Below are 20,341 nucleotides of genomic sequence, written 5' to 3' on the forward strand. Positions count from 1 at the left end.
ACAGTGGTTCACAGACACTTCACATGCATCAAGATCTCTTGATATGGCATAATTGATGCAGTAAAGGCCTGGCTCCATAGGATTAGTATACACAACAATAAAGTTGCAAAAACGAAAGGAGATTCTGGTCATTGATGGATATCTTTACAACTTAGAAAAGAAAAATAAAGCAAAAAAATGTGCTCATAAACTTATGTTGAGAGAAAGATACTATAGCTCCATGTTTGTCAACTGAGGAAGAGTTATTAAAATCTGTAGCACTTCATGATGTTAATGATTTATCAGAAGTACAAAGGTATATTGTTTGTTCTATGTTAAAACAAAGGGCAACTCTGTATTGAGACACCCCATCCCAAGATGATGTGGTAGCATCTACAGCTTTAGAAACTGCTTTGTCTGCTTGTTGTAAAAATATGTTTCAACAGGATTCCTATTAGATTACCAAAGACGCATTCTTTCGAATGCATCTTAGTCGAACTTAAAAGACTGAAATGGCAAAATATCGAAGCGGCTTTTAAGCAAATTCTTTCCCTGGGAAAGTATTTGCTTGGCCGCTTCATTACTTTGCCATTTTCGGCACTGTAGTGCAGTCTCGGAGTTGGTATATTTAAGTAGGGGGGTGTGGGGGGTGAAGCCTCCCACTTAATGTAATGTTTAAAGTGTTTTGTTTTTTATTTTTATTTTTTGTTGGAACAGCAATTTTTTCCCTTGGGAAAAAAAATCGCTGTTCTGACACTTTGACACTGTAAGCTTTCGCTTACATAGGGTCGATTAATCACTGTTCGCTTTTTTAAGAATTTGGTCATCTAATATAGTCCCGTTACAAGTTAATAGAATTAGACTCAATGATCTTATCACAAGAGTTGCTCAGGATTTATTTTTACAAAGCAGTAATATTGCTGACTTTCCTTTAAAAAGTGATTACTTTATTGAGAGAAAACTATCAGACATATTTTTGTATTCTCCATTGCAGAAAATCTTCAGGATCTTACTAAAGCTACCCCATGCTTTATGAAAAATATCTTTCTAACAAAAATCAGGTGTTTAGGCAGCTCTATAGCATTCATAACTTTGTTAAGTATTGTGGTACTATAAAATGTATGCCACTGGTCTACTGTCTTATGTGAAAGAAGTGTTTAAAATCTTGTAATTTCATGTGGCAAGTCTTATTGATTTGTTAGCTAGCCTGGATTTCACTGCTAACATTAAGTTTATGCTGTGTGGTTCTGAAATTGCTGCTATCAACAGTGTCAAAGGTAGTATAAGTAGGGCTGTGTCCAAGGGGTGTTTATTCCAACTCACAGAATATGTAGCAGAAGGTTCAAAATGTAGGATTATCTGTGTTATATGGCAAGTATGCCACATTTCAAGTAGCAGTTAAAAAGCTGGTTACACTGTCCTTTTTAAATGAAGATGAAGTCATGGTAGCTTTTAATTCTCTTAGTAACTCACGGATGAAGGTAAAATGCTAACATGATACTTTACTACATGGAATATACTAGGAAAACCTCACAAGTTCAAAAACAGAAATACAATAGCTAGATTCCCTCTACAGTTCCTTATTTCTTTTTGGAATATTTTACTCTTAAATGAATTGCTTCTTCCACATACACGGAATTTAGTGGAGGTGTGCCACAGATACATTTAATGTCTTTTAAGTAGAACAGTTTCTGAGTTGCCCTCTGTTATGTCTGTGTTCACTAGTAAAGAGAACAGAGCAAATGAACAACAGGTGAGAATGGTTGCGATTTGCCCCACCTCTCAAATGTCATATGTTTGGTCTCTTCCTCATAAAACATGGGGCTTTCTGGCTACCCATTGAGGACTGAAGTCACAAAATAATGACAGCCAGTTGAGTTTCAGACTTCATATCCTTTAGAAAATGCATCCTAGCACAACACCTGTTATGTTATCAGCTTTCTGAGTTTATAAGAGCAATATTTAAAATCTATCGCATTTTTAGCCATTGTTTCTTCATTGTTTTTGACTTTGTGCAGATTTCTTGCAATAAGAGTTTGATAGGTATGCCCAGTCACCAAAGAAGAGGAATCTGCAGAAGTGATGCGGAGAGTCTAATAATGTCACACAACATAAATCAAAGTATGATACACAACAATTCCTCAATGTTATTACATCGCTGTTCAAAATACGACAATTGCGGAAACACACCTAAATTATTAGACATAATGTACAATGTTATCAGTGGCTCCCTAACAGGTACATCCTATATCTCCAAGATATATAAAACTATTATAGCTGACTTTAGCTTTACTGATGCATCTTTTTTTGGAATTACTCCACTAAAATAAACTGAGAAGAATTTTCTACTACCAACAAAAAGCTGTATTTTAAGTCAGCAGGAAGCAGCCCCTCTCCAATCGAGAATCTATACATGGAACTTCCTACATAGGTGTCTCTTTACCCCACAACAAATTGCAAAAATGTATAAAAAGAACAATGTAAAATGCTGGATATGTAAATCAACAAATGATGATTGGTTTCATATGATTATTATTTGTGAAAGACTATCATCTTTTTGGAATGAATTCAGAAAGTTCTGTAAAGCCTTATGGAATGATAAACGTAACATTTCTGACTCTCGTATCTTGTTTAATGTATCAGTTCCAGAAAGTGTACCCAAAACTCAAGTGCATATGTTGTGGTCAATTCTAGCAGTAGCAAGGAAAGTTGTAACAAAGAACTGCAAATCCAGCTCTACTTTTCTCTCTTTTAATAATGAATTTGTTTATTTAACAAAACATATGTGTGAAAAATAAATCTCTACCCTAAAACTGAAAACAAAACATTTAACACATAATTTAATTGCTTGGTAGAAGTTGCAATCTTTACTAGAGAAATATTGTCTGAATGATTTCCTTGTTGTCTTTATATGTATATAAAGATTGTTATGGACTGTGTACATAGTTTATTACAGTTATAAATCTAAATAATTGTTTGTTCATTGTTTTTGTTAAAAAAAATAATAAAAACATTTTTGAGAAAAAAAAATATGACAATTGTCATTTGTCCTGATGTACCTTATACATAAATGCATGTGTTTCGATCAATTGCTAGTCAATGGGTTGGAGTGCTACATTGTGTAATGGTCATTGGTGCATTATTTTCCCAAAGTGATGTTTCTTTTCACTCAGCCTGATGAGTAACATCACAACATTTGCTGTGTTTTACTGGTATCACTTTAAAATGGATGTTGCTTTTACTGTAAACTGTTTACAGAGGAGAGTTTAGACTCATAATGCATGTTTCCCTTTATTTGGAGCACTTCACATTAACTTTCTGTCTTGGTACTGCTACTGTCATCCCCCGATCCTCACACCCTGATTTTGATATTCTGAGGATCAATATCCCGAGTCTTCACTATTCAGTCACGAGATGGGTTGCCAACTAGCTCACGGACAGAACCCACATGGTAAGAGTTGCGGGAGCTAGGGCTGACTCTAAACCAGTTACAAGTGGCATTCCCCAGGGCTTAGTCTTAGGACCCCTCCTGTTCGGCATATACTTCTCAGAGGTACAGGCAAGCACAGGAGGACTATGGCTGACCAAGTTCGCAGACGACTGCAAACTAGGGGCTATAATTGACTCTCAGGCTGACACAGATATCCTCCAAAAGGGACTCACTGAGACAGATACCTGGTGTTGAAACCATGGCCTCAAGCAAAATGCCAAAAAGTGCATAGTCATCCCCTTTGGAAAAAACAAAGTACCCACAAACTATCACATAGGTGGTAGCCCCCTAAATACGGAAGACGTAATAAGTGATCTGGGGACCCAAGTTAATAGTAACCTCTCCTTTGATAATCACATTGCCAAAGTGGTTAGAAAATCCTTCTATGTGCCCCAGCTAATCACTAAAGGGTTTGCATCCAGATTAAAAGAGGTCATTGGGCCCCTCTACGCATCACTCATCAGACCCATCATAAAGTACAATGCCCCATTTGGGATGTACCTTACAAGACACCTGCAACAACTGGAAAGACCACAGAAGTACCTCACCAAGAGGATCACTGGCCTCAAGCAGATGCCCTATGCAGCTCGACTGAAGAAACTCCAGCTGTACTCGCTTGCATACCGCCTACTCAGAGGTGATCTCTGCCTGACATACAAGGCCATGTCCAACCCAGAATTGATGGACATGCTCCACATAAAGAAAACCATATCCCCTTGAGCCACATGCTCCAGGGATCTAAACCTCACCACAACAATAAATAGGACATGCTGGTGGGATAGATTCCTCTCCCAGAGACTTCCCATGCTCTGGAACAAGATTCCAATCTACATTAGACAGAGCTCCTCACTAACCCTCTTCAAGAGAAACCTTGACGAGTGGATGGGAAACAGAAAGTTTACCCCAGGGATAACTTCAATGGCTCTGCTGGACAGAGGCACAGGGAACTAATCTAAGGGGGCGGCGAAAGACAACACATTCCGACTAGGCTTATAAATGCCTTCAGGCAGATAGCCTAGTACCTACCTATGAACATATGAACCTATACCTATTCAAGTCTGTGGTGTCATCAGTCAAAAACTCAGCCTTATCACCTAGACAACAATAATACAAAAAACATGCACTGCACAGCTGAAAACAAAATTAAACCTTTTTAATAAAAAGATAAGCTCTTTTGCGTCCAATAAAGAAGATTCTTCAGATCATATGTAGCACAAAATCAAACACAATTAGTCAGCATCTAATACAAACAAACAAGTATTCTCATTTGATAAAACCATGTTATATCAAATGCAGTTTCAAGGGAACCGCTTCATTAAGTCCATCCCCTTTATCAGCCTGAAATCTAATAATCCACCTAAGTTCTGCCTGCTCAACCCTACTGATAATATCTCCCAACTGGGGATCATCCTCCACAATTTGTATAACCATAAACTTAAATACATGTGCAGATCCACATTTACTAATGTGTTCGGCCATAGCATTTCTATCATCAGACCGCCTAATATTGTATACACATGTTCACGTACCCATTCTTTTAAAGAACAATCTGTCTTACCTACATAGAAGGACTTGCAGGTTCCACATTTAGCTAAATAAATTATTTGTCAGGTGTTGCAATCAGTAAAAACATTAAACCTGTATTCCTTACATGTAGTGGAGTGAATACCATAGAAAAAAAGTACACAGAAAGTGAAAATCAGCTGCCCACTAGTTCGAAACCACACCTTAACAAACATCCACTTCTATGAAGCACAGGTGTGCAAATAATGACATGCAGTAACATTTACAGATGTAAATGCTACTAGTAAGATGCATAACGGAAAATATCACCAATATGGCGAATATGGTAAGCTCCGTAGCAGGAATCTTAGCGAAAGTGTATAACACTGTCACGTCAAGAAAAGGAAAGCAGCTACTAGTTGTGGAAGGGTTTCTGTACTACCTTGAAAAGTGTAGCAAGAGCAGAAAGTACTGGTGCTGTAAGTGCAAAATTACAGGGAAATGCAAGGGAAGAGCTATAACAAATGCCACTGCTATTGGATAAGAATTGGCTAAGACTGTGGAACATAACCACCCCAGAGACCCTAGCGATACTGAAAGGTATGTTGTTTGCCAAAATGTTAAAGAACGAGCTGCTGTGTCTAGAGATTCTGCTTGCCTTATAGTAGATGATGCGTTAGCATCCACTTCCCTTGACTTTGCACTTGCAATACCAAGTAGGAAGTCGATGTTGCATCAAGTGAGACAAGCTCGCCTAAACAGCAGAGCTAGACAAGCATGCAGAGCTGTAACTTTGTTAGATGTTGTGAGACGAGCTCGCCTAAACAGCAGAGGTAGACAAGCATGCAGAGCTGTAACTTTGTTAGATGTTATGAGACGAGCTCGCCTAAACAGCAGAGGTAGACAAGCATGCAGAGCTGTAACTTTGTTAGATGTTATGAGACGAGTTTGCCTAAAAAGCAGAGGCAGACAAGCATGCAGAGCTGTAACTTTGTTAGATGTTATGAGATGAGCTCGCCTAAAAAGCAGAGGCAGACAAGCATGCAGAGCTGTAACTTTGTTACATGTTACTGCTGAAGAGTTCCCTTTAAAAAGCGGCCTATTTCTGCAGAAAAATGTTAAGCGACTCTGCCACAGAAAATATCGTGGTGCTATTTACTGCAAAGCAAAATCTCGTAGATATATCCAGAGCTACTATTTGGTTAATGGATGGAATGTATTTTGTGAAACATAAGCATTGCAGGCAGCTATATACCATACATGCATTTATAAAGTGTGGACAGTACAGTAAATCTGTTCCATTAGTGTATTGCCTTATGGCAAAAAAATCACTAAAATCCTACCATTAGCTTTGGACTGGATTACTCGGTGTACTATCTGCAGAACAACTTGAGTACCGGGTATCCTATATATTATGTGACTTTGAGATTGCCGCACTAAAAAGCATTAAATGTAACATACAAAATGTAACATCTAAAGGATGCTTCTTTCACTTCTGCCGTAACCCGTGGAGGAAGATTCAAAGTCTGGGGTTGGGCAGTTTGTATAATACATGTATTCTCTTTCGACTAGCAGTTAAGAGATTGGCTGCTCTTGCTTTCATTCAAGAAGATGACGTAGTAACAACATTCCATGACTTAAAAAAGAATTTCCCAGTTGAGGGTGAACATCTAGTCCGATATTTCACGGAGTGGTATGTCTTGGGTAAACCATGTAAGTTCAGCACTCATCATGTCGCACAGTTCAGGTTTCCTCCTCTGTTCCCTATACCCTTTTGGAACATTGCAATTCTGAATGAGCTTTGTTTGCCAATAACACAACATAGTGTTGAGGCTTGGCATCACCGTTTTAAGTGCTTACTAGGCAAGCACGTGTCTGATATAGGAAGCGTGATGTCTACAATTGCAAGGGAACAGAACAGAGTGGATGAACTGCGTATACACATGGTTTCTGGGTGCCCTCCTTCTTCGAAAAAAAGAGCCTTGAAAGGACGGGAATGTCGGTTCAAGACTATTCCGGAACACAGAGATGAGTACGCTAATATAGAATTCGTAAAGGCTCTCTCACATTTATTGCAGATGTAATTCCCTTCATGTATATAAGTTTGATCAGTTGTACTGACTGAATTTCACTTCACGTTGAGTACTGTGCAGCACAACAAATCACTTCTCGTTTCACTATTATAAATGTACAGCACATAAAATCACTTTGGAGATGTTATAGGCTGCTGCTGGTCAGAGCTGACCTGTTTTACATTTTTTCACTCAGGATTTGGGTTATTTCACTCGCCTTGAATATTTTCGGTGTAATGTGATGCCATCAAACGTAGTTTCGTTTAGGTGTGGTTTCGAACTAGTGGGCAGCTGATTTTCACTTTCGTTCTTGTGTACTTTCGTTCTATGGTAGTAGATCCATATATATATATATATATATATATATATATATATGGGCCTACTTCATAACACTGAAATTTCATAACATTGAGACCACAACATCAAAAATTCAAAACACTGAAAACCCAAAACATGGAAAACTCAGAACATTGAAAGCGTGCTTCATAACATTGAAAACTACATTGCACAAGTAAATAAGATCCCCTCCATCTACAACAACACCTAACAAACACACTTTTTACTACTTTTCTCCAGGGGGCCAAGCCCCCATTTCCTAACCTATGAAATTAACTTTTTTCCACTGTAATGCAATCTTGGAGTTGGTATATTTAATTTACAGGGGGTGTGGGGGGTGAAGGGGTAGTAGAAAGTGTGTTAGTTAAGTATTGTTAAAGGTGGAGGTGTTATTTACATATGCATTGTATTTTTCAAAGTTATGAAGCTCAGTTTCAATGTTCTGCGTTTTCAATGTTTTGGGTTTTCAGTATTTTGGGATTTAGATGTTTTGGTCTCAGTGTTATGAAATTCAGTGTTATGAAATTTCAATGTTATGAAGTAGACCCCCACACACACACACACACACACACACACACACATATATATATATATATATATATATATATATATATATATATATATATATATATATATATATATATCTGCAAACAGTACATTTATCACAACTGTATTTACCTTTCTTTCATGAATTCAAATCATTGGGAATCCTTGGGAGTAGAATGTGTTAAGAATTGTTTATGTGTGTATAGTGATTTTTCTCAGGATTGGATATTTTTGATTTGTATGTCATTAGAACGAATGTTAGATAATAATAATATGTTTCTGTTTAATGACTGCTATTACTGGCAGATGGGCACTCCTTGTGCCAATAGCTATGCCAATATGATTTTAGCATCATGGGAAGCTAATTTTATATTAGAAGGGAATTATTTTGTTAAGTCCATCATTTCCTATAAAAGGTTTGTTGATGATGCATTTGTTGTGTGGGGTGGGCAACATTCTGCCTTTCTGATTGTTAATCACCTCAATACTAGTACTAACTACTTACATTTCACTATGAACTGCTCTAGCAACTGTATAGTTTTATTTGATGCTACTATCGAGAGGAAAGAGGCTGGGCATTTCTCCTATACGTTATTTAAGAAATCTTGTAAGAGAAATAATTTTCTACATAGGAAGAGTATTCATTGTAATATTATTAAAGGGCAATACTGCTCTCCAAACCTAACTGTAATGATATGGACTTTGCAAAGTCTTTAGAAGAGTTTAGCACAGAGCAATTAGCTCATGGGTATTCTAAGGAAGTTGAGAAATGTCTACAACCTGATAGGGTGGATAGATCGGGTAGAGGTAAACCCCATCTTTCTGATAGGTTAGTTAGACATGTAAACACCAGTAAAGAAATATTTTTAAAACATGTGGGTGTGACGATACCTTACTCTTCTGATGTAGGTCTGATATTTGATGTTTTTCACAAAAAATTGTCTATCCTCACTACAGATGAAGATTTTAGAAATGCTGTAGTGTCTCAACCAAGATATCAGTTTAGGAATAACAAATCCCTGAAATGTATGTTATGTTATAAGGGTACTAACTGTAGGATTCCCAGTGATTTGAATTTGTGAAAGAAAAGTATGTACAGTTGTGGTAAATGTACTGTTTGTGTATATATTGACAGCAGCAATCTCTTTATTCACCCCACTACATGTAAGGAATACATGTTTTTGCTGATTGTAACACCCAGAAATTAGTTTATTTAGCTAAATGTGGAACCTGCAACTCCGTCTATATAGGCAAGACAAATCATTATTTAAAAGAATGGGTACATAAACATGTATACAATGTTAGGTGGTCTAATGATAGAAATGCCTTGAAACACATAATATATATATATATATATGTATATATATATATATATATTGCTAAAATTGCATCGATCACACAAATGATCAACACCAATAATTGACCTCAAAAGGTCATAACTCAAAAATATAAAAAATAAATAAATAAATAAAAACAATGTTTAGGCAGAGGGGGGTCATGTTGACATGCACTCACCCATACCCTCAGCTAATTACACATTTAGCAACTCTTGAGAATGCACTACTGTGGGAAAGGGCTAAAATCCACTCCATGCTATATCGCAATCTCAGGCAATAATCTACCAACATTTGTAAAAATTCTGAGATTCAGCTATACATCCCAGAAGGATATTGATTTGACATCCTGAACCATCCATGCAATTAATTGATTACATAGACAGATAGCTAGGCACACAGATAGTTATATAAACTAACAATTAATGCTTTTTATACTATAAGCACCTTATCAGAAATATGTCATTCTATAAAAACAAAAGTTATTTCCAATGTTTGTTCAGCTAGTGCCTGCTTTCAATTACATGAACAGGATTCTTTTATGGCAGATAAGAACACATTGAGATATGTGCAGGCTTAGGCCTGTTAAACTGGTTTTGTCCAATAGGGCCTTGTTCTCTCAGGGGGGCCTGCACCAACTACTTTTTTGTCATCATGGATTATGTGGTCCAAAATGTTTGAGAGACATTACTGCAAAGTATGAGGTGTTTTGCAACTTGTAGTCTTACTCCATTATTGTTAATAACTGCAAATTCATGCCTCTTGTGTGCCTTACAGTGTTAGCTGTGCACACTCTCGTAGCAGCCAGTGATTTTTGCTGACTGCTCAAGTGTATTTTTCAACCCACAACTGAGGTCAGATTAGCCATTTGGTTTTGTGTATCACTCCAATAAATGTTGCTGAAGGTAATAAGACAAGGTTGAATTTGAAGGCTGAGTGACAGGTACTGTGTTTTTCTTTGTTTCTCTTGTTGATGTAAGGTATACGATTGGTTGATAATGAATGTAGTTAATTCCCTATTGAAATCTCAATATTCAAATTGCTGAGTCTTGAAAGACAGAAAAAAAAAACTAAAAACGGGAGAAGAGGGAATAGTGACTTGTTGTTTGCAGGGGGTAATCCCCCTAAGTACAACCTGATTTCCTGATTTAGGGAGCTAGTTTCCTACTCCTCCAAGTTTATCTATACCACTTCAAAGAATACCATATCTTGCAGAAAAAGGAGTGTTCTAAGAAATGGCAATATCAGATCTCAGACTTAGTGCATATAGGTAAAAATGTTTTGGCTATCCATCGTCCAAATGTTGAGCTCATCAATGTGAGTCCTGTGATTTTAAACGGTTAGCATACAGTACTACAAAATAACTGTGGAATAGTCTGTTTCAACAGCCAATATGAAAACAAAAAGCATTCAAAATAAATATTAACATGAATGAGTACTATGAAGTGAGGTAACTTCTGATCACTGAGGCTTACAGAATGTCACCAGTTTAACAGTGTAGTATACAAATGTTTCTTGCAGTCGCAGAGTGGAGCAATGTATCCCAGAGTATTCAACATTATGTGTTTGCTTAATGGGGGAAGACAAAGTTAGATACAAAAATTATTCCCTTGGCTGAAAATGGAAAAACAGTACCCAAAATGGTCTGACTTATAAATGCACTGCAGGGTACCACCATTTCAGAGACAGATCCATAATAAGGAAGAGGAACAAGTAAACATTTAAAGGTAGCTAATATTTGGACCACACTGGGGAGGAGTTTTGAGTGGAAACATATAAAAGAAAACTAATGAAACTTTATGTGTTTTGTATACTCTATGAAATCCCTGTGGGCTTGCTTAAGGCATTCTGATTTCCTCCCACCAGCCAAAGCATTAATCTAATTGACTGCTCTAAAGTATCCCTGCTGAAATCTTTACTATTGTCCTTGTGGCCTGGGATATGCATGTTACAGGATTGAATGCATTAGTCCTCTTTTTCAGTTTAGCAAAAAAGTAAATACAAAAGGCATTAAATAATTATAACTGGGGTTGTGTGTGAGCAATACTGTTTCTATGGAGAGACTTGAGATGATGATTCATCTTCTTATTCCTATTATTTTGCTTGTTATTATAATTATTGTTATTCTTATTATTATTATTACTGAGCATTTTGAGGATCTTCATTATTTTTATGTGGTTTGTGGAAAGAGACATGGATTGTGACAAGGTATGACAATTATTTGGGCAAGGGACTTTAACAGTTCAGTGCAAGTACAGGGGATAATTGGAAGCCCATGCAGGAAAGAAAGAGATGATATAAGATGACTGAGTTTATTAGATAACAGGTGCATGATACACAAAATAATCCACTGGAAAACAGGCTCTCTTCAGCAGGGCATAAATGTATAAAGATAGCCCAGTATGACTTCTTTGGATTCACAGCATGGAAATCTTAGCTTACATGCCTTTGTGCAGAAGGCTGAGTGTTCTATTCCCACACCACCTTGATCTATTAATGGGTGGTGCTGTGCTGCACTTAGGTTCATAGGTTCATAGATTAGTACTAGGCTAACTACACATACGAGCCATTTTAAGCCAAGCCAATTATCCCTTGTGAGACTCAAACCCTGCACCTTGTGTTTATAAGGCATACACCTTAATCATTAGGCCACCCTCCCAACTGTGAGTGTGTCGTCCTTTAGATATGATCTTAAATCACCGTCCTATTTGCTTGAGTGGTTGGCAGGTCAGGGGGATCTAAAAGATCCTACAACACCTATGAAATAGAGTAGGGATTATTTATTGTATTTACAAATATATTCATCTTATGTACAACTTTTCAGCACATATTTACATTATTTACAATATTTACAATGTTTATAACATGATTCTTACATTTATGTTAAATTTTCAAAACTTTAAACCCCCCCACTCTTTTCTCCACAACCAAAGTCTTATTTTCTTTGAAATCTGTGATAATAACCACTTTACACTCTATTTTACTTCATTAATTATTTCATTCCATATTATGCAAAATAACTTTGCAACCAGTTTATTAATGTCCTACTATTTTACATGTTTATAATATCCATAATCAATTATGTCCATATTAATACAGTCAATGTTCTACAATTCTAAGTATCCTTTTTCATATATTTCCTTCGACAGTTTAAATGTCCTTTTATAGTTTATAAAAACATGTTCAGTTGTCTCTAATTCACCACAGTCTAATCTTTTATTGTCTTGTACGGCATGTTTGCCTTGATCAGTAACTTACCTATTGATAATCTCCACAAAACATCTGTACTTTCTACACGCTTTTCCTACTTATTAATTATCATTTTTCTATTGCTTTGATCTTCTTTTCACTTACATGTTTCCATAGATAAACATAATAATATTTTTTCATTACATTTTCTTACCACATCCTTCTCATTTTTTATTTTCTTTCCTTTATCAATTTTTCATAGCAGTATTTTTTATTGAAATAATTCCATGTCCATACAATCAAATTTTTGCTTCTTTTTAAATATTGCAACTTTCCTAAATTGCTTTATGTTTCTCTTCTATGTTTTTTGAAAGTAACTTTTCTTTATCTTTCATATTTACTAAGATTTTATACAAATTTAATGAAAAAAACATGTACAATTGGGTGTAACAAGCTCAACCCTCCTTCTTTGTTATTTACATAAAGAATGCCTCTTTCACTTTCTTTAGTCTTGACCCCCAAATGAACATAAAAATTACATTCATTAAATCTTTTTCTAATGTTAAATGAATTGTACATACATTAGCTAAATGTGTAATTTTACCTAATATTATGAAGTTACTTAAGGGTGGCCACTGTGGTGCCACAGTTAGCGTTGTTGCCTCACACTAAGAGGTTCTCTAGTTAGATTCTCGGCTAGGATGCCTTCTGTGCAGAGTCTGCATGTCCTCCCTGTGGTCGCATGGGTTTCCTCCGGGTGCTCCATTTTCCTCCCACATCCCAAAGACATGCAGTAGGTGGACTGGACACTCTAAATTGACCCTAGGCATGAGTGTGTGGGTGCCTTCTGTGGAAGGTTGGGTGCCAGGCTGGCAACTCGACATCGTAAAACTCCACTGTCAATCATGAGCGGACAGATGATCTGCTGTGGTGACCCCTAACTGGGAAAAGATGAAAGAAGAAGAAGATTATGAAGTTACTTAAATATGCCTTTTTCTTTTTTTTTTTTAATTTCTCCAAATCTTTTGGGTTTCTAATACCATGACAGGAATAGACTCCATTACTAAGTCAAAGTACAATTAAAGTTCAAGAAATTAGTATTGTTTCAGTCTTTGATGTCAGCCAGAAATGCTCTTTCCAGCATGCGGAATGTGCCCAATAATGATGCCTTCTGCAGTTTGTACAGGGTTGCATGTATTGGCAACATATTTAAATACGAGTGTAGATTCTTTTTTATGAGACCCATTGCTCCTACTACTATTGGAAATGTCTGGGTATCTTTCTTCCACACTGCTCTCATTTCTGTCTTCAAATCCTGATATTTTATGACTTTGTGTCTCTCTGTACACAAGACACTATAGTCACTGGGTGTGGAGATTTCAATGATCAATGCTACTTTTGTCTTCTTTTCATGAACCACTATATCCAGTTTCCTAGCATCTATCTTTTGGACTGTTGGTAATGGATGATCCCATGTGATGTAGACATCATCATTTTCTGTGATGCGTTGTGGTTCGGGTTTCCAGTATTTTTTAGCTACTCCAGTACCATAATGTTTGGACAATCCCCAGGGCAACAGTCACACCACATGCCTTTCAGTATACAGTCCTTCTGCCATTAGTATGTCACAACCTAGTCCTTCTGCCATTAGTATGTCACAACCTAGTCCTTCTGCCATTAGTATGTCGCAACCAGCAACAAGATGTGAAACTGTTTCCAGTTCAGTTTTACAAAACCTACATTTGTCTGTTTCTCCCACATGTTTACTGGACTTTGTAAACCAAAATGTATGTAGCCCACTGTCTTGTGCTGCTAATATTAACCTTTCATTTTTTGGTTTGAATTCAACTCTCCTTAACTATTCCTACGTTCATTCCTGATCAAAATGAGATTCTTCCAAAAGTTTTCTGTACTTGCAACTGTATTTATGCATTTTTCACATTTCTTACATTCTCATCTTGTCCTTCACTTTGTAGTTTTTTTTTTATTTTATTTTTTGGCACATTCATTTGCTGTCTGATTTTTATCTACTTGTAGTTTGATTTCCATTCCTGCTTGACACCAATATGCTTCTGCTAGACTAAGCAGGTAAGTCATCTTATATTTTTTTCTCATGTTTCAAAACCTTCTCTACATTTTGGTCTTGTGAAGTCAGCAGATAGTGGAGTCCCATGACTGCAGATCTATACATGTAATTAATTTCAAGGAGGCCTATCCCTCCTTCAGAGCAGGGAATCTATATAATCTTGGTATGCACTGATTTTTATTAATCATTTGGTGAGTATGAAGCATTCTTCTTGTTTTCCTGTCTAATCTATCCAACACATTTTTGGGGCCAGTCAATCATTCCAAAACTGTAAGTTAGGACAGGAAGAGCAAATTGGTTTATAGCTTGGATTTTGTTCCTAGATGGCAATACTGTTTTCAGGATTAATTTAAGTTTTCTAAAGTATTTCTTACTAAGTTTTATTCACATTTGTTCATGTTTTATTTTAGATCCTTCATCAATTCCCAAATATTTATACACTCCCTCTTGCTTAAGTTCTTTTATATCACATTCTTGTCCCAAAATCATGTTTTCTTGGTGCTGCAGTTTTCCTGCTTTATAGGTCACGTTTGCACGTTTATCAAGACTTATATCATCTGAAAAATTTTGACAACTTGCAGTTATGCTTTCACTTCCTTATCTGATGAGCTACACAGTTTTAAATCATCAACAAAGAAAAGATGAGAAGTCTTTACACTTTGTTTTTTTTTTTTGTTTTTTTCTAGGAACCAAATTATAACCATGGCCTAAGCTATTAATTAAAGAGCTTAATGGTTAAGGGCAAGGCAGAATAGCAGTGGTGACAGAGTGACCATGGAATACCCTCCTTTGAATATTTATCCCTGGAATAATAATTTGTCCTTTATCATGGCTTAACTGCAAAGTGGTCTGCCATGCTTCATGGTCACTGTAGTGACCAATCAGTGTATGGTGTATCTTATACATTTTTAAGCACTCTTTTATCCATGAATGTGGAATACTATCACATTCTTTTTTGCAGTCAATCCATGCCATACTTAGATTCTTCCCCTTTTTACAGTTCTCCACTATGACTTTATTTAACAACAAATGATCCTTTGTTCCATATGACTTTCTTTTATTTCTCCTTTGTTCTACTGCCATAATTGCGTTTTCTTCTAAATGAATATAAACTCTGTCAGCATCAATTCCCATGTATAGTTTATACATCGTCGGAAGGTAAGTTATTTGTCTATAATTTTTAGGGTAGCTTGCAGGTTCACTCTTAAGTCGGAACATTGTTTTTGCTGTTGTTAGCCAGGTTAGTGTCTGTTCAGGGTGCACATATAAATAGTTCTTACTCATGGCTAAATCTTTGTGCAAGTATGTTAATACTTTTAGCCAGAAGTTAGGTACTGCATCTGAGCTTTAGGTTTATCAGTTAGGAGTTTTTCTTAACTTTGTTTCAATCTCTCTGGTTACTTCATCCCATTTCATACCCTGTACCTTTAAACTTCTTATTCTCTCTTTTACTTCTTCTGTCCATTTAGCATCTTTGTTCTGTTCCACAGGATCTTCATAGATATTTCTCCAAAATGTATCTATTTCTTCTTTTTTTGGTGGTCTTTCAATTCCTTTTACCCTGTTTCCAAATTCTCTATAATACTTTTTTGGTTTTTGGGTCATAAATAAATTGCTTATTTTGTACTTTTTCCTTATATTTATCTATGTATCTTTTAAGTTGTTCTACCTGTGCTGAGATTTTTAGTTTGTTGTATCCGATAATGCATGATAGATCCTGAACTGTTCTAATATTGCACATTGTTTTTATCATGTCTATCTTTCTAAGTTTTTGTTGATCTGTTCACAATTTTATCCTCTAACACTGACACTTCTTGTCTTAATTACTTTATACTTTTCTCTGTTTGATACTTCCATGATAATATTCGATTTCTCCCCTTCCTTTCCCTATCAGTTATTAATTTAACTGCACATTAATATAGTGAGTTAACTTCTGTTATATTGCATGGGTCTCTATGGACAGTCCTAATTACTGTGTTCACTTGTTTTGTCTAACTTCTCACTTTTTGGGTTTTATTGACTTTCTGCAATCTATTTCTTTCATTGATCTTAATATGTCTATCTATCTCTATTAAATCAAACAACTCTTCTCTTAGCTCATTTTCTTCTAAACTGAGGGCACATTTTATTTTCCATTTCCTGTGGGCATTCCATATAAAGTTCTATAGCATCTTCCTGTGGCACCTTCTCTTCAATTTCATCCTATGTCATCTGTTGCTCAGTCATATGGGAACTCACTGGCCTATCACTCCTCGACATTGACTGCGTCAGTTTCCAAAGTTTCCTGTTCCTTTCCTTGCTATCCAGCTTTAAGTGAAAGTTTATACTGGTTTCCTGTGGAAGGCTGCAAAATATCTTCATATGGCACCTGACCAATTGCTTCCCATTCCACTGGTTTCCCCCTTAAATTGGAGATCCATTGCTCTATCCTGTTGTGGTGTTTTCTGAATTAGGTTTTCGACACTGAATCCTTCACTTCAGAGGTACTCCATAACCTCAGTTTCTATGTATTTTAACGTCTCCATTATTAATCTCCTTTTCTGCTTTTCTTGTTTGTCGTCTTATTTTTGTATTGTAAAGTTTTCCATGTTCAGATTCCTTTGCCTGCATTTCTCTTTAAATATTGTTGGTGCTGCTCTTTTTGTACTAATTAGTTTTGCTTTCTCCTTTGCATAGATACTACATCATATTAAATCTCTTTTCCTTTCTCATGTCCATATTTATTCTTCAGATGCTTCCTGATCTTCCTGTTTCTCTTTAATTTAGGGACTCATTCCATCATGCTGTGATGTAACCTGTGTTAGAACGTCTATACCAAATCTTTCACTTTGCAGGCACTCCATAACCTACACTTCTATTTTTTCTTAACTTCTGCTTTACTAGTCTCCTTTTCGAAATTCCTTCTTTGTTTTATTATTTTGTATTGTGAAATGTTCCATGTCTGGATGCCTTTGCCTGTATTTGTCTTGGAACATCTTTGGGGCTGCCTTCTTTATGTTGATTAATTTAGCTTTCTCCTTTGCATAAATATTGCACTATATCAAATCTCTCTTTCTTTCCCATGTCCATATTTCTTTTTTTAAACATTTCAAAAATATCTAGGTTTTGTTGTTTATATTTTTGCACATCCTCAGATGCTTCATTTTCCAAACAGATAAAAGTTTCTTTCTTTCTACATACTGTTTTTTTTTTACAAATCTGTGTATTAATGAACACAAATTTTCACTATAAGCTTCTGACAGTTTTTCTTGTGGAAGCATTTTTCTTTCCTCTAATTTCTCTCTTAATCATTGTATATATCTTATGTCTGGAAATCCTGGGTTTTTGCACAATAGTAGCAATACATAATTTCTTTCTTATCCTCAGTAGCCCACTTTATCATCTTTATGGCTCTTCTTTGGCCTGTCAGTTTTTGTGATTTTTGTAGACTGCTACTTCCTTCTACAACGGGGGGGGGGGCTCCTCCCCTTGGGCCTCATCTGGCCCCATTGTAGAAATGTTTCCATATTTTGAGGATTCTACACTGTCATTTTTTCTAGTCCTGGCTCCAGTATGCCTACCAGGATTGGACACTTTTTTATCCTGGGTCTTGTGCACCCAGCTGTCTTTTTTAATTTTTGAGCTACTTCTGTCCATGATATATGCTCTATAAATGCAGTCTATATATCAGTGCCATCTTGATGAGATTTTGTAAAAAAAAAACAGGGTCCACCTTAGAAGGCACTCACAATGACTTGAGGATGAATTCAGTTTTAGCAATACTACTCTCCTTTGCTTGCTGACTACCTGTATGACAGCCTAAATGTATTCCAAACTATACAAAGACCTTGTACTCTAGCTATCATATATATCCGTGGTTACTCTCTTAATTGTTCATTCCCAAACTTTATTCCTAAGATTTCTATCTCTTCTTCATTTATTTAATGCCCTATATTTCTCAAAAAAATAGTCCTTAACTTTTTTCTTTATTAAGAGACAGTCCCAACATTTTCAATTCTTTATTGAGCATCTCTATGGCTGTGTTCATCAATTCTGTATTCTTAATCATCTGTATATGTAAGCATAATTGTAATCATAATTCCTTCTGGTGTCTGGTATTTAACTTTTTCTAATATGGAGTGAATCTAAGTGACCACTGCATTCATAATTAATGCAAATAAGTTTCTGCTGGTTGGACATCCTTGTTTAATACCACTTCATAGTCTTATGGATTCACTTATCCATCCACAGACTACTGATCTTACTTTGGTTTCATTGTAAATGATTCAGAACATTTATTAATTTATTACATATGTTAACGTCCTCTAAAAATACTTACAATTCTTTGTGTTGAATTTTGTCAAACACTTTGTTTACATCTCCTATTAATATTTTTAATTCTGTTTTTCTGTTTATGTCATCTACCAATTCTCTTATTAATATTAATAGTTCTTGACATCCTTTACTTCTATATTCAAAGATTGTTTCAGATAATTTATTAACTTTGTTTTCTATTCTTTTTTCTATTATTTTCATGAAAATCCTATAATCTATATCATTTAGTACTAATGGTCTCCAATTTCTTTTATCTGTTTTTTCTTCCTTTTTCCATGTGAATTTCATTGCTGTTAAGCACATCTTTTCATCATTTGCACTGTTTTAAAACCATTCATTCATTACTTCTAAGAAGTATACTTTTTGCCATTTTTGCACGTTTTTGTACATTAAGTATTCAATTGCATCTATCCCTGTAGCTGATTCGACGTTTGCTGCCTTAAGTACATTTTCTAATTCTGTTATTGTAATCTTTTCCTCCATCCTTTTATTGCCTTCTTCAGTTACCTTGTTTAATTCCCATCTGTCTTTTAATATAATTTCACTTATTGAGAATGTCTCTACTATGTATTCTTTGATGATTTTCACAATTTCTTCTTGTGTATTTACTATGTCACCTTTTCATCTTTTAATTCTCTCATTATTCCTGTATTTTCTTTAACCACTTTACTTAAATATAATGCTACTTCTTCTTTTTTTCTTTCCTTGGATAAAGTATCTTTGTGTAAACAATCTTCTTTTGATTTCATTTCTTAAAGCTTCCACTATTTTTCTATAAACTCTTCACTATTACTTGCTATGTTTTAAAATATTTAGTTACTAATTTCCTTAGATGCATCAAAATCCTGTAGTCTTTTCAGATTTTGCCATTTTAATAGAGCTTTTCTATATTTTTCTTTCAAATTGGGCCACAGCTTGTCCAGTCTTAATAAAATTCTCTGCACTTATGTTATCTTGCCATCATTGTAGTATTCTATCCTTTGCCTGTTCATTCAATTCTGACTCATTAATTCTTTTTATTTCTTTGCCTATTTTTACACATTTTTTTTCTTGGATTTCTATCCATATAACTAAATGGTCTGAGAATCCTGTGATTTTTACACACTTGATGTAGTATAATCAAACTGTCTGAAGTGATAAAATGGTCAATTTCAGTTCTTAAATTACTTCTTTTGTATGTCCAACTCTTATTTTCCCATAAATACATTTTGTTATATTTAATCATATTTAGAATTACTTTAGCATCTGCTCTTTCTTTATGTCTGTGTCTTAAATCACAATTAAAGTCCCGCATTATGATTATTTGCATGTTTAAATATACATAATCCATTTTTTCTAAACACGATTTCTCTGTTTTTGTAAGGTATATGCATACAATGTAATTACTCTATAAACTTGATTTTTATACCTTATATTTAGTATTACTTTTCTTCCAATGAGTACTTATATAATCTAAAATATCTATCCATTCTTTACACAGAATGGCTATGCC

This window comes from Protopterus annectens, chromosome 6.part0 (genome assembly GCF_019279795.1).
Source record: "Protopterus annectens isolate FY-2018-M chromosome 6.part0, PAN1.0, whole genome shotgun sequence".
NCBI lineage: Eukaryota > Metazoa > Chordata > Ceratodontiformes > Protopteridae > Protopterus > Protopterus annectens.